This window comes from Cupressus sempervirens, chromosome 10, assembly GCF_028749045.1.
Source record: "Cupressus sempervirens isolate cs-2001-9-10 chromosome 10, ASM2874904v1, whole genome shotgun sequence".
Lineage (NCBI taxonomy): Eukaryota > Viridiplantae > Streptophyta > Pinopsida > Cupressales > Cupressaceae > Cupressus > Cupressus sempervirens.
The window spans coordinates 170181242-170194837 of record NC_143127.1 but is presented as its reverse complement, the minus strand read 5'-3'; the positions used below and the strand labels follow the sequence as shown (position 1 = coordinate 170194837).

At 35.0% G+C, this 13596-nt stretch overlaps 1 pseudogene; it reads right to left on the bottom strand.

Moving 5' to 3' along the window:
• Positions 1 to 968: 968 nt before the first annotated feature.
• Positions 969 to 13596, bottom strand: part of LOC149533160 (phosphoenolpyruvate carboxylase, housekeeping isozyme pseudogene) — a 33486-nt pseudogene continuing 20858 nt past the window's right edge.

Here is a 13596-nt window from a genome sequence, read left to right as displayed (position 1 = left end):
TTTCTTTTTCCATTTCTAACATGGTATCAAAGCAGTTTAATCTTTGTTTTGAGTGTTTTCATGAAGGTACGATTCGAAGGAGACTCTTGAGAGAGATTTCACTTTTTTTAATCTTATTAAGTTGGAAGAAATTGAATTTTTTTTTGAGTTTGGCTGGTTTACTGCCAAACCCGATTAACTTCTGTTTGCTCTAATTTGTGCAAGTTACTTCTTATTTTCTATTAGTTTTCATCTAACTCATTTGGAAGGCTTGCCGCCAAAGCATTTATAGTTTGTTTTCTAAATTTTTTTTGTTTAAGATATGGCTCTCTGACTATATATTGTGCATCTTATGGATTTTGTCTTCTTTCCCATGAACTACTCAACTGGATGTTGGTTTTATTTATTTGGCAGAGGTATCTTTGTATGTTTTTTAATTGCTTAATCATTACTTTTATTTCTGCATGCAAGTGCATGCACTGTGTTTTGTATCATTGCTCTTGGATTTGACTTTTTGGCCTTTTTTTCCCTCATACAGGCCGATGTCATCGAGAAGCTCGCCTACCTGATTCGAACCCTCGAACTCCCCCTTGCCATCCGCTACTTGCCGGTATTTCTTCTAACCATGAGGCGAGAGTGGAGTGGAATCGATCACCTCTGCCTTGACAAGTTTTATCTCATGCTCACCCATTTTTTGCATTCTCTCCTTCTGCGTTTAGATGCCCACTCATGGGACACGGAGATTTCAAGTACTTTTATCAATGCTTTCACCCAGGGCATTTTTTGTTGTCGTTGTTTCTCTTCCTAACCTTCACCTTCCAAAGGGGGTTAGAATCAAAGCCCGATGAACAACTTTATAACATAGTACCCTCCCACCATCTCAGTCTTCTCCTGCCAGGCGCCAATATTTGATTATTGAAGGTAAAGGTGAATCACCATTCACTGCCATTCACTCCCATTCCAGAAAAGGGGAACGTATCAAAAGATTCTTAATTCATCTCCCATAAAGTATGGAGATTTCTTATATCCTTGTCTAAATCATTCTTGAATGCTGCACCAAATCCTAGCCACACAGGAAGATGAAACGAGTTTGTGTCCATGAAACCGGATTGCATACCATTAGAACAAATGGTATGGATATTTTTCCAAGCAAATATCCATGGGATGGCACAGAGTGACTCAATGCCTCCACTTGGCTTCCTTTTTTGAGGGGCGACTTCCAATGTTCATTCGACCATACTCTAATTCAGGAGTTGCAGAATGAAAATATTCAACAAATCTGCTCTCCTTGAAAACAATTGATCTGTACTCCTCAGTAGCCATAATGGCCATTTCATCCATCAATTTGCAGCACTCAAGTTTTGGAGAAATCGGAGGATGCATTCCATGTTCTAGAGTGGCAACAGTATACCGCTGTAGAGTTCTGAAACACAAGTGTTCCTCACCAAATGACTGTTCTATGACTTCTTCCTGGACAGTGACCCTCAAGGAGCCATTGATTGTATCTGGGGGCTGAGACAATATAGCTAGATGGGTTGGACCACTTTATGGGCTGTAGTGCCAACAACTTGGAAAGGCCCTTAAATTTTATAAAGTAAAACATTGCATATTTTCCGCATTCCAATTACAATCAGTAAATGTCATTACCATTTAATACTCAGCTCTATCTAACATCATTAAGCTAATGGAGGCGATGCAAATTCTACTTAATACACACAAATCTTCTGAAGACTACTTTGCATATCTTCAAATATTAGAGACCATTATTCTCAAGAACGTTTTTTCACAAGGAAAAAATGTCCACTGTTTCATCACTCATAGGCGATTTACATTTTCCTCCCGTACAATTATTCATAACAAGCTTATTTGCTTGTATGTCAAGTGCGAAAGTTTTGTTGAAGCACGTAAACTGTTTGACCACATGAAAGAACGAGACACAGTCTCCTAGAATACTATTATAGGGGCATATGGAGACATGGGTATTCTTGTGAGGCAGTCACACTGTTTCACCATATGCAACAAATGGGTTTTCAACCCGATCAGTATACATTTGCCAGCGTACTCCCAGCCTACACCAAGATGGGAGCTTTGGAACAGGGCATTGACATTCATAGAAGTATAAACGAGTAGTAAATGTTACTTCACTAGAAAATGTTGTTCGATTGGTTTTATGGCATTTTGGCTTCCCTAGGCCTCTGGCAGAAAGAGGCAAAGATTTTATTGGACAATGTCGGCAAGACTATGTTGTTGCACATACTGAAATATGAGAGGTTGGTCCAATATCAACCGACTTAGTATCCTACGTTGTTTAGTGATCTCCTATCTTGTTAAAACAGCACCAGAGTCAGGTTGGGGCACTGGGGATTGAAATATTGTTATTGCATGATGGTGGAAATGGTGGTTAAAATGTCTAAATTTTTCATGTGATCCCAAAATACCTTGCAAAAATTTTTAAGCACAAGCATCAGCAATATGGTAATTCTTCCTGGCTCTTGCTTGCCTAAAGAATTTGTTTGAACTTAACACCAGCATTTAGATCATTTGGGCTACTGGGTCAGTGCTTCATCTATTCCGAGCTACATCTTTTGGCATTATCAGTCAAGGAAAGCTATACCCAAATAACAAACCGAGCAACATTTTTTTTTTTGATTGACATGCAAGGGGCTGTTTCTGTCATAAGTTTTTTATTCTACTTGTCTCCATTCATAGTCTATAGATAGGCATCATTGATTTGGATGCCACATTGAAGCATACCAAAGTAGCGATTAACTTTAATTATTCCAAATCTTTGCACTCATTTTCTGAGTACAGCAAAGTATTCTCAAGTAACCCGATGTACACAATTGGAGTGGTACCTCTTATCAAGCATATCTTGCCATTTCCTATGATATAGTAAGAAGCCTGCTTTATATGTTATTTAATACTCTTTATTCTGTTGAAGATGGGAGTTCCATTACCAAAGGCGATACATTTCTTACAGTAGCCAAAGTGTGCCTTCTCAATTGGTTTACAGTCAAGCTCAATCATATCTTCCTAAATTTAGTTCCTTTTTTTCCATTTCTAACATGGTACGTTCAATCTTCCAGTCGAGGTGTAGCGCGGGCTGGAACATTTGCTTTTATTTTTTGCAGAAAAACCATATTTGGCGGCATGTTTCGCATCAGGATTCGGGTCATGCTTTTTTTTACAAGTTTTTTGAAACAGTAAACTTATGGCAAGTGGTTTTTTTTTTTGGCTAGCTATGATTTATTTGGATTCGTCAGTCTATTCCTGAAACCTATTATTTTTAGTAACGTTTTTTTTCATGCAAGATTCTTTTTCTTTTTTTAGCTCTTGACAGAAGCATCGTTTACCTTTATTATTGCCTCTTGTCAACCTATTTTTGGCAAGTAATCATTCATTGTCAGACAAGTGCAATATTCTATTACTCATTACAAGCTTTTATTCAAACTTTTTTTAGAAAAGTTTCTTAACTCTTTTTAGTATATTCTTATCTGCCAGATCTGACCTCTATCATTTATTACTAAGTTTTTTTAGTTATATCTTTCTTAATGTTTTATTTCAAAATTCTTTTTGAATCACTTTCCATCGTGAAGGCATAGTATGAGAAAAATGGGGAGATCTTTTCTTGCCCCATGACTTTATGTTCTTATTACTTTGAGGTTATATTTTTGAACCAAGGTAAATATTATGATTTTTTATAAATTGTGACTTTCCAAAATATTAAGTATGGAAAGGTGATTATTTTATTTAACCAATCTATTTTCGTATATTTATTTGAGTATATATGGAGGCCCACATATATGCCCAGATAAATATATAATTTATGACTATAATAATTTAGAAATTAATATATATCTTTGCAAAATACTCATGTCTACCCTCAATGGAGTTTTATACCTGATATCTATATTTAGTTGATCTTCCTTAAATCATTTTACTTAATTGGATTATGAGTAATCTTACCCATTTGCCTTCATTTTGATATTTTGATGTGCCCATAATCGCACTATTATGCATTTATTGCATCATTCTATGCCCATGTTGGCACTTTATGGTTTTATACCATTGATATACATGATTTATATGATTTTTTTTGAGTTGCATAGGGAGCTTAATATTTTTTCAAGGTTAACTATGTAGGTCCCCTTAGTATAACTGATACATAGTTTCCTTATCTGGCCCATGGAGTATCCCTCCATCCTATATTGGTGTGTACTCATTTTATATGGTGTTTCGCTCCATTTGATCCTATCTATTTTGATAGGATACTATTTTTATGGAGTTTCCCTCCATGTTGTTCCATGTTTGTTCCTCAATGAAGAGGATGTTATTATTGGAGTTTTCCCCTCCAAATTCAGATGATTTGATCCAATTTGAAGGCAATATGTTGTTATATCCTCATAATCCATTCTTTTGATTATCTTAACAAATCATGATAATTCTACTGTGATCAGCATGTCTCTCCTTTATGTTATTTTCATATATTAATGTGATAATGATCTGCATACTTTATTGCTTAGATCATGAGTCATGCATGTTATGGATTGATCACCCATTAACTTGCAGTGGGATGATTCATTAAGTGGACTGTCTATATCCATGTGATTGATGCAATGTTGATGCACGTATCATTAGTTGACCTTGTCTGTGGTCATTTGTGCATTAGTATAATATTCTTTTCATGAGAGCATTGATCAAGCTTTTTACTCAATTTGTCCTTATTGACAATTTTTTGAGCATATAATTTATCTTGATATCAAGTTATCTCCATTGTTTTGTGGTAACATGTTTTACTCATTGTTTCTCTATGAGAGTTTTATTATCCTTATTCAAAAGGATTTCGAATTTGCATATATGATGGCATTCTACTTGTGGATATTTGTCTAGTTTTTTTTTTTTTTTCAGGTGATCCATCAAGGAACCTTCTTGGCTTTCCACATATGAAGATGCGTCTATGCTTCCACATGATCACATTCAAAGGACTCATGTACTTCTCTTGGATCTGAAAATGTTCCATATGGCTTGAAGACGATCAACTTACTTCATATTGAAGATTAAATTACAGATTTTTGTAAATTATGGGTTTAATACCCTTTGATGTAATTACCCCAAGTACAGATTAAAGGGGGGTGTTAGAAGTTGTAATCTTTCCTTGGTGTATTTATAAACCAAGGTTAGACCTCCTTTATTTATTATTATAATATATTAGGATATAAGCCAAGGTATCCTAATATATTTCTTTTTTGTCCTTTTTCCACTACATCTTATTTTGTCATCTAGTGGAATATGTGAGGATAAATATGTATTGTAATTTCTAATTTTAGATTATTCCTCCTTAAGAGGAATCTCACACTTGGCCTCACACACATATGAATGGTAGCATTCATAGATATGGGAGTTACATTCTAACTCCTCTCTCTCATCTCTATTTAAGAGATGACCCTCTTCTCTCATTTCACAATGAGGTTTCTTCCTCTTCTCAAATATTGTATGAGCATTACTCTCTATCTCTCTCTCTCTTCCTTCTTAGGCTTTTCATGCCTCATTCATAATGTCACAAAGGGTTTTCTTTGCTTTCCCCTTTCCAAATATCTTGTCTCATGGTGTTGGAGCTTGAAGCTTTCTCTCTCCTATTTTATGGTAATATCTTTTCATGCATTTACTCACTTAGATTATTTCTTGGTGTTGCTTATTTACAGATTTCTTTTTCCATTTCTAACAAGTTTTTTGTCTTGATCTTCATTTTTGGGAAACTTCTTGAATGCAACATTAGATATACTATTTTTCTTCTTAAATTTTAGGCCCTCCATAGTTGTTGATGTTGATAAACGATCAACCCCACAACTCCCAAGAATCACCTGCATGCAAACACCTATTATAGAAGAGAATGTTGGAAATTTTTTAGAATAATTGAGAGGTGGGGGGAGGGGGGGGTGAATTAGTTCTCCAAGGTCTAAATGCCCTAATAATATTTTTTCACCAATTATAGTGAGCCCATTAAACTATTCATGCATCCAAGCTTAAAACAACCATCTTAGCAAGTTACAGCAAATCAACATGCAGGAATAAAACATGCAAGATCAACACATGACACAGTGATTGACGTGGAAACCCAATTTGGGAAAAACCACTAGTAACATGCTACTCAATTTTCACTCTTCTGAAGTGATGCCCTGTTAAAGGCTTACAACACACTGTTAAATTTGACCTTGTTAAAGGATTTCACCACACTATTAGGAATGGGCTTGGTCAAAGGACTTTGGAACATTCACTTGGAATGTCACCCTGTTAAAGAATTTACAACATGGCTATTAAACCAACCTAAGTCCATAGGATTTATACTAACTATTACAATTTCTAGAGAGTAACAATAAGGGCTTTTCATTTGATACAACTCACAACATATCTTGCAGATTTCAGATCATACTTCAGTTCAATCCTTTGCTTGGCTTCAATCACTGCAGCTCTGATAGCTTGTCTTCCTCTCAAGCTTCATCTCCTTGAGTCTTCTTGCTCATCATACTAGTGTAATCATCTTTGTGGTCACCTATTGAAATAGAGTTTCTTTAGTCTCTTCCTCCTTAGCACCTTCTTTAGCACTTCATGCTTTCATACTTGACCAACATTTTGCTTCGTGACCTTATGAATCCTTAAATAGAAATCTAGAATAATTTTCTTGCTCGATTCTCCCTCTCCAACTTTGGGGTTTCAATAGATTAGGTAGGATACAATGTATCTATCCCATATCTCATTTTTATCTAGAAACTTCATCTAGAATCCAGTTGTATTCACCCAAAAACATTTTACATAGAGTTCTATGCCACTAGCTCATCATTCTTATCTTCTATCTGGTTCACAAAATTCTAGATAACAACCATGTCAGCTTAGATCTGGAAAATCTTTGACTTTTCAAATAATGTAGTAGCTTGGCACTTATTGACTTTCTTATGCTTGGCACATGAATATAACTCAACACTTGATCTTTACTCGGCACTTGATCTTCACTCGGTACTTGATCTTCACTCGAATCCTATTGAAAATTTGCTTGGCTTGAACTAGCTTGCTTGGCTCCCTCTGATGAATTTAATCAAGCTTTGTAGACAATCATATTATGACTTCTTCTTCTACAGTTTCTAAGTGTAGACAACCTCTTCATCTTCAAGTATATTGTCAATACATCACTTTATCATTGTCTTAACTGATCTTTCAACTTCATTATAAAACCATAACTCAACCTTTCCCTTAGGTGCTTTTGTTACATCTTATTGATTCTTCATCAATCAACTAAGTGATAGTGCTTGGATCTTATATGCAATTTCCATTCTAGCAAATAGTAGGTTTGACATCAGTGACAAAATAATGATTGAACACATTCTATAGCAACAATATCTTTCATACAATGATCTTTTTCAATTAGATTACAACAATCTCCCTCTTTGGCATTGATGGCAAACCAAACTAATTAACCAAACCAAAACTGACTGATCAACCAAGTTAACAAAATTCTAACTAGGGTAAAGTAGTAAGTCAAATTGCAAAAAGAAAACTTGTTGACTTTTGTATCTCCCTCTAATCTTATTCCTTCTAATCTATCTCTTTATTGAATCTCCTGAGCTGCTCCTTCTAAGATCTATCATCTTGATTTCTTTCTTTTCTTCTTGTCCTCCCTTTCATATCTCTTGTCCTTTTTGCTTCATGATTTGATTAGTTTATGCTATTTCTCTATTTCAAGGATTTGACCAATTGTAGCTATTTCCCCCTCTAGATTTTATCAGTTTCTACTATTTCTCCCTCTTTGACAAAAATGCCAAACACACATTATTTCAGCATCCTATCATGCAACTGTAGCATTTACAAGAACTTCCAATATATCCCTCTGCCACCTTGCGTGTGACTTGTTTGGAATGTCAGTACTTTGATTACTTCAAGCTAAACCTAAAGTAAGTACCCTTTGCATCAACTTATATCATCTAAACAATCAACTCATTTGATGTAGGGTAGTCTTGCTATTACTTAAGTAGCCTTGGTTAGGGGTATCACCCCTAACTTACCTCTAAGATATTCAAATGCATCTTTAGGTAATGGTTTTGTGAAGATGTCAGAAGTTTTTTCTTTTGGATTGATATATTCCATCTTCACTTGCTTGTCTTCCACCAATTCTCTTACATAGTGATACTTGATTGCAATATGCTTTGTTTTGGCATGCATCACAGGGTTCTTTGATATGTTGATAGAACTTGTGTTATCAAAATAAAGTATCACAGGTTCAGTTATTTCTTCCTTCATTCCTTTCAACAGATGCTTGATCCACACAATATTGGTACAATTTATAGCAACAACAACATACTCAGCTTCTGCTGTGGACTTTGATGTACAACTTTTCTTTTTACTAGTCCAAGTGACTAATCTTTTTCCTAAGAAAAGTGCTCCTCCACTAGTGATTTTTCTATCATCTATGTTACCTACCCAATCTGAGTCAGTGTAGGCCTTCAAATCAAAATTTTCAGTCCTCTTGTAGTACAAACCAAAATCATCTATACCTTTTAGATACCTCATTATTCTCTTGACATCCATAAGATGATTTTCTCTTGGGTTTGTAAAAAATATTGCCACTATTCCAATAGATAAAGCAATATCTGGTCTACTATGTACAACATATTGTAGCTTTCCAATCATGGATACGTACACTATTTAGTTTATTTCAACTAAATCATCATGCTTAGATAACTTATGTCCTATTGCCATTGGTGTACTCACTGGTTTTGATTCATCTAAACCAAATGTTTTGAGTATTTCCTTGATATATTTTGATTGGGTTACAAATATACCATGTTTTAATTGATGTACTTGCAATCCAACAAAAAATTTGATCTCTCCAAATATTGACATCTCAAATTCATGTTTCATCTGATCAATGAAATCTTTACACAGAGCATCTTTTCCTCCAAATATTTTATCATCAAAAAAGATTTCATATATCAAAACATCTTTACCTTTCTCTTATTTGATATACAAATTGCTATTGTCAACTATTTTCTCAAATCCTATCTTGACAAGATATTTGTGAAGTCTCTCATACCATGCTCTAGGTGCTTGTTTCAAACCACAAAGTGCTTTATGTAGTTTACAAACCATATCCCTATTGTTCTCATCAAAAAATCCCTCTGGTTGTTCAATATAGACTTCCTCTTCCAATATACCATTCAGAAAAGTAGACTTTACATCCATTTGATAGACTTTAAAACCTTTATATGCAGCATATGCAAGTAAAGTTCTTACTCCTTCCATTTAGCAACAGGGGCAAATGTTTCCCCACAGTCTAATCCTTCTTCTTGAGCATAACCCTTACATACTAGTCTAGCTTTATTTCTAGTAATCTCACCATTCTCATCTAGCTTGTTTCTAAATACCCACTTGGTGCCAATCACATTCTTTTCAGCTAGTCTGGGAACTAAACTCCAAGTTTTGTTCTTCTTTATTTGATCAATCTCTTCTTCCATAGCTTTATACCAGTCACCATCTTGTAATGCATCATACACTGTCCTAGGTTCAAATTTTCTTAACAGACATGATTCATTTCTTAGTCTATTCCTTGTCATTGGTCTTGCATCTTTGTCACCAATTATCTATTTAGTAGGGTGATGTCTCTTCACATATTTGGATAATCTTGGTTCTGTCCTTGATTCCATGTTTGATCTTTCAGATTCAGGGTCACTATGCACATCACTGTTAGGTAGTTCTACATCTTTTTCATGTGTACTGATTTCAGAGTCAGAATGTGCATTTTCTTCATTCTGCAACTCGTCTTCTGAATGCAACTTGGCATTCATTGGTTGTGACTCGGCTAAAACTAAAATTTGCTGTTGAATCTCAATTTGATTGATAGCATCCTCGACAATAGGCATTCCTTCATAAGAATACACAAAGGTTCTATATTCATCTAATCTCTTTGATTCTTCAACTTGGACTCTTGTATGCTTGTCAAAGTTTGCATTTTCACTTTCCACAATTTTGTTAGTGTTAGTATTTAAACACTTATATGTTTTACTTCTAGTGGAGTAACCAAGGAATATGCCTTCATCACTTTTTGCATCAAAGTTTCCATTTCTAGTATCTTTAAGGATAAAGCATTTGCAACCAAATACTTTGAAATGCTTTACATTGGGTGAGTGACCATACCATAAATCAAAAGGTGTTGCATTTGTACCTTTCTTGACTTGTACTTGGTTCAGTGTGTGAATAGCTACACTTACAGCTTCTCTCCAATATTTCAGAGCAATAGTCTTTTCCATCATCAATTTTCTGGCACAGTCAATCATAGATCTATTTCTTCTCTCAGCAATTCCATTTTTTAGGGGAGTTTTAGGAGCTGATGTTTTTCTCTTAATTCCTTTGTCATTGCAAAATATCTCAAATTCATTTGATGTGAATTCTCCACCTCTGTCTGATCTCAGGCATTTCAAACTCTTTCCTATTTCCTTTTCAACTCTACCCATATACCACTTAAACATTTGAAAAGAATCAGATTTTTGCTTTAAGAACATAACAGTCATCATCCTAGAATAGTCATCAACAAATAACATTATATATTTATCTCCTTTGTAGCTTTGCACTTCTATTGGACCGCATAAATCAGTATGGACTAACTCAAGTACTTCCTTAGATGTATAGTTTTTACTCTTGAAACTTGACTTATGCATCTTTCCTAGTTGACATTGTTTGCACATGATGTTGTCAGGCTTCTTTAGTTTAGGTGAACCTCTGACTTTCTTCATTTTGCTGATATTGACCAGATTATCAAAGTTGACATGACATAGCCTTCTATGCCATAACCACACATCTTCAAATTTTGAAACGAAACAAGAAGCATTTTCCATATCAAGATAAAATAGATTACTTCTTGTTTGATCTCTTTTTCCTATCAATTTACCATCAGTATCATAGATTTTTGCAGTTTTGTTTCCAAATTCTACTTTGCACCCTACATTGCCTAACTGTGAGACACTCAACAAATTGTAATTTAGTCCTTCAACATAGTATGCATTATCACATGAAATTTGCTCTGTAAGCTTAATGGAGCCTTTTCCTTTGATTTGACATGGAGCATCATTTCCAAATCTAACACTATTTCCATCATACTAAGTAAAGTTAACAAACTTACTTTTGTCTCCTGTCATGTGATGTGAGCACCCACTGTCTATGATCCATCTGTCATTCTTGTTCATACATGTTACTAGTTCTATAGGCTCTTCTTCATTAGACCGGTCCTTCATAGCCACATAAACAACTTCATCATCATTATCATCAGAATCCTCTTCAACAATACACCACTTCTTGCCTTTGTCTTTGTAATCTCTCTTATCATCTTCTCTTCTATTTTTGTACTTTTTGCGTTCCTTGTAATCCTTTTTCTGTGTACACCTTGTAACAATATGTCCTACTTCATTGCAATTAAAACAAATGATAGGCAACTTAGCTTTGAATTTTCCTTTGCCTCTATGAAATCTTCTAGCCAGTAATGCTTCCAATTGTTCCACATCTTCTACATCAATGCTACTATCACTAGATACATATTTCATCTTTCTTCCCTTCTTTGATTTCACCTATTTAGTATCTTTCAGTGATAGCTTGGCCTTGAAAGAAAATTCAACATTCTCAAGTCTATAGTTGTCAAAGTTAGATAACTCAAATGCAGTAAGTCTACCCACTATACCTTCAAAATTTAGATTGTTTCCTGATACACATCTTAGCTCTTGTATAGCTGATACTCTAATAGCATAGATAGGGATCAAGGTTCTTAAGAACTTACTATTAATAGTATCATCATCTAATTTACCATTCAAACATCTTATTACACTTACCACTTGCTTTATTCTAGAGACATACTGAGCAACATTCTCACTTTCTTCCATTTTCATGTCATCAAACTTTCCTCTAAGGCTTTCTCTTTTTTCTCTTTGTACATTTTGATCTCCTCCATAAATATCTGACAGGGATTTCCACATCTTGAATGTAGTGTTACATCCTTTGATATCATTGAATTTAGTGTAGTTGAGTGCAGAAGCAATCTCTAGCATTGCCTGATTGTGTTCCTATTTGTTCTTCAAATCTTCTGCGGTAAGAGTACCAGTTAGATCAACATGCTTAGTAACAATTGAATTTTGTGCATAATCACCTATGGATCCAAGATGTAGCTTCATCAAACTTTTCCATGCAACAAATTTGTCTTTGTTTAGGTTGGGAACTTCTCTCTTAGGCATTTTGATCTTTTATGCTTCTAGTTCCTTTAAACTAAATCAGCAACAAGGCTCTGATACCAATTGTTGGAAATGTTTTAGAATAACTGAGAGGGGGGGGGGAGGATGAATTAGTTATCCAAGGTCTAAATGCCCTAATAATACTTTTTCACTAATTATAGTGAGCCCATTAAACTATTCATGCATCCAAGCTTAAAACAACCATCTTAGCAAGTTACAACAAATCAACATGCAGGAATAAAACATACAAGATCAACACATGACACAGTGATTTACGTGGAAACCCAATTTGAGAAAAACCACCAGTAACATGCTACTCAATTTTCACTCTTCTGAAGTAATTCCCTGTTAAAGGCTTACAACACACTGTTAAATGTGACCTTGTTAAAGGATTTCACCACATTGTTAGGAATGGGCTTGGTCAAAGGACTTTGGAAAATTCACTTGGAATGTCACCCTGTTAAAGGATTTACAACATGGCTATTAAACCAACCTAAGTCTATAGGATTTATAAAAAAATGTTGCAATTGCTAGAGAGTAACAATAAGGGCTTTTGATCTTATACAACTCACAACATATCTTGTAGATTTCAAATCATACTTCAGTTCAATCCTTTGCTTGGCTTCAATCACTGCAGCTCTGACAACTTGTCTTCCTCTAAAGCTTCATCTCCTTGAGTCTTCTTGCTCATCATACCAATGTAGTCATCTCTGTGGTCACCTATCAAAACATAGTTTTTGTACTCTCTTCCTCCTTAGCACCTTCTTTAGCACTTCTTGCTTTCATACTTGACAAACATTTTGCTTCGTGACCTTATGAATCCTTAAATAGAAATTTGGAATAATTTTCCTGCTTGATTCTCCCTCTCCAACTTTAGGGTTTCAATAGATTAGGTAGGATACAATGTATCTATCCCATATCTCATTTTTATCTAGAAACTTCGTCTAGAATCCAGTTGTATTCACCCAAAAATATTTTACATAGAGTTTTGTGCCACCAGCTCATCATTCTTATCTTCTATCTGGTTCACAAAATTCTAGATAACAACCATGTTGGCTCAGATCTGGCGAATCCTCGACTTTTCAAATAATGTAGCAGCTCGACACTTATTGACTTTCTGATGCTTGGCACATGAACATAACTTGGCACTTGATCTTTAATCAGCACTTGATCTTCACTTGGCACTTGATCTTCACTTGACTCCTATTAAAAGATTTCTCAGCTTGAACTAGCTTGCTTAGCTCCCTCTGATGAATTTAATCAAGCTTTGCAGACAGTCATATTACGACTTCTTCTTCTACAGTTTCTAAGCGTAGCCAACCTCTTCATCTTCAAGTATATTGTCAATACATCACCT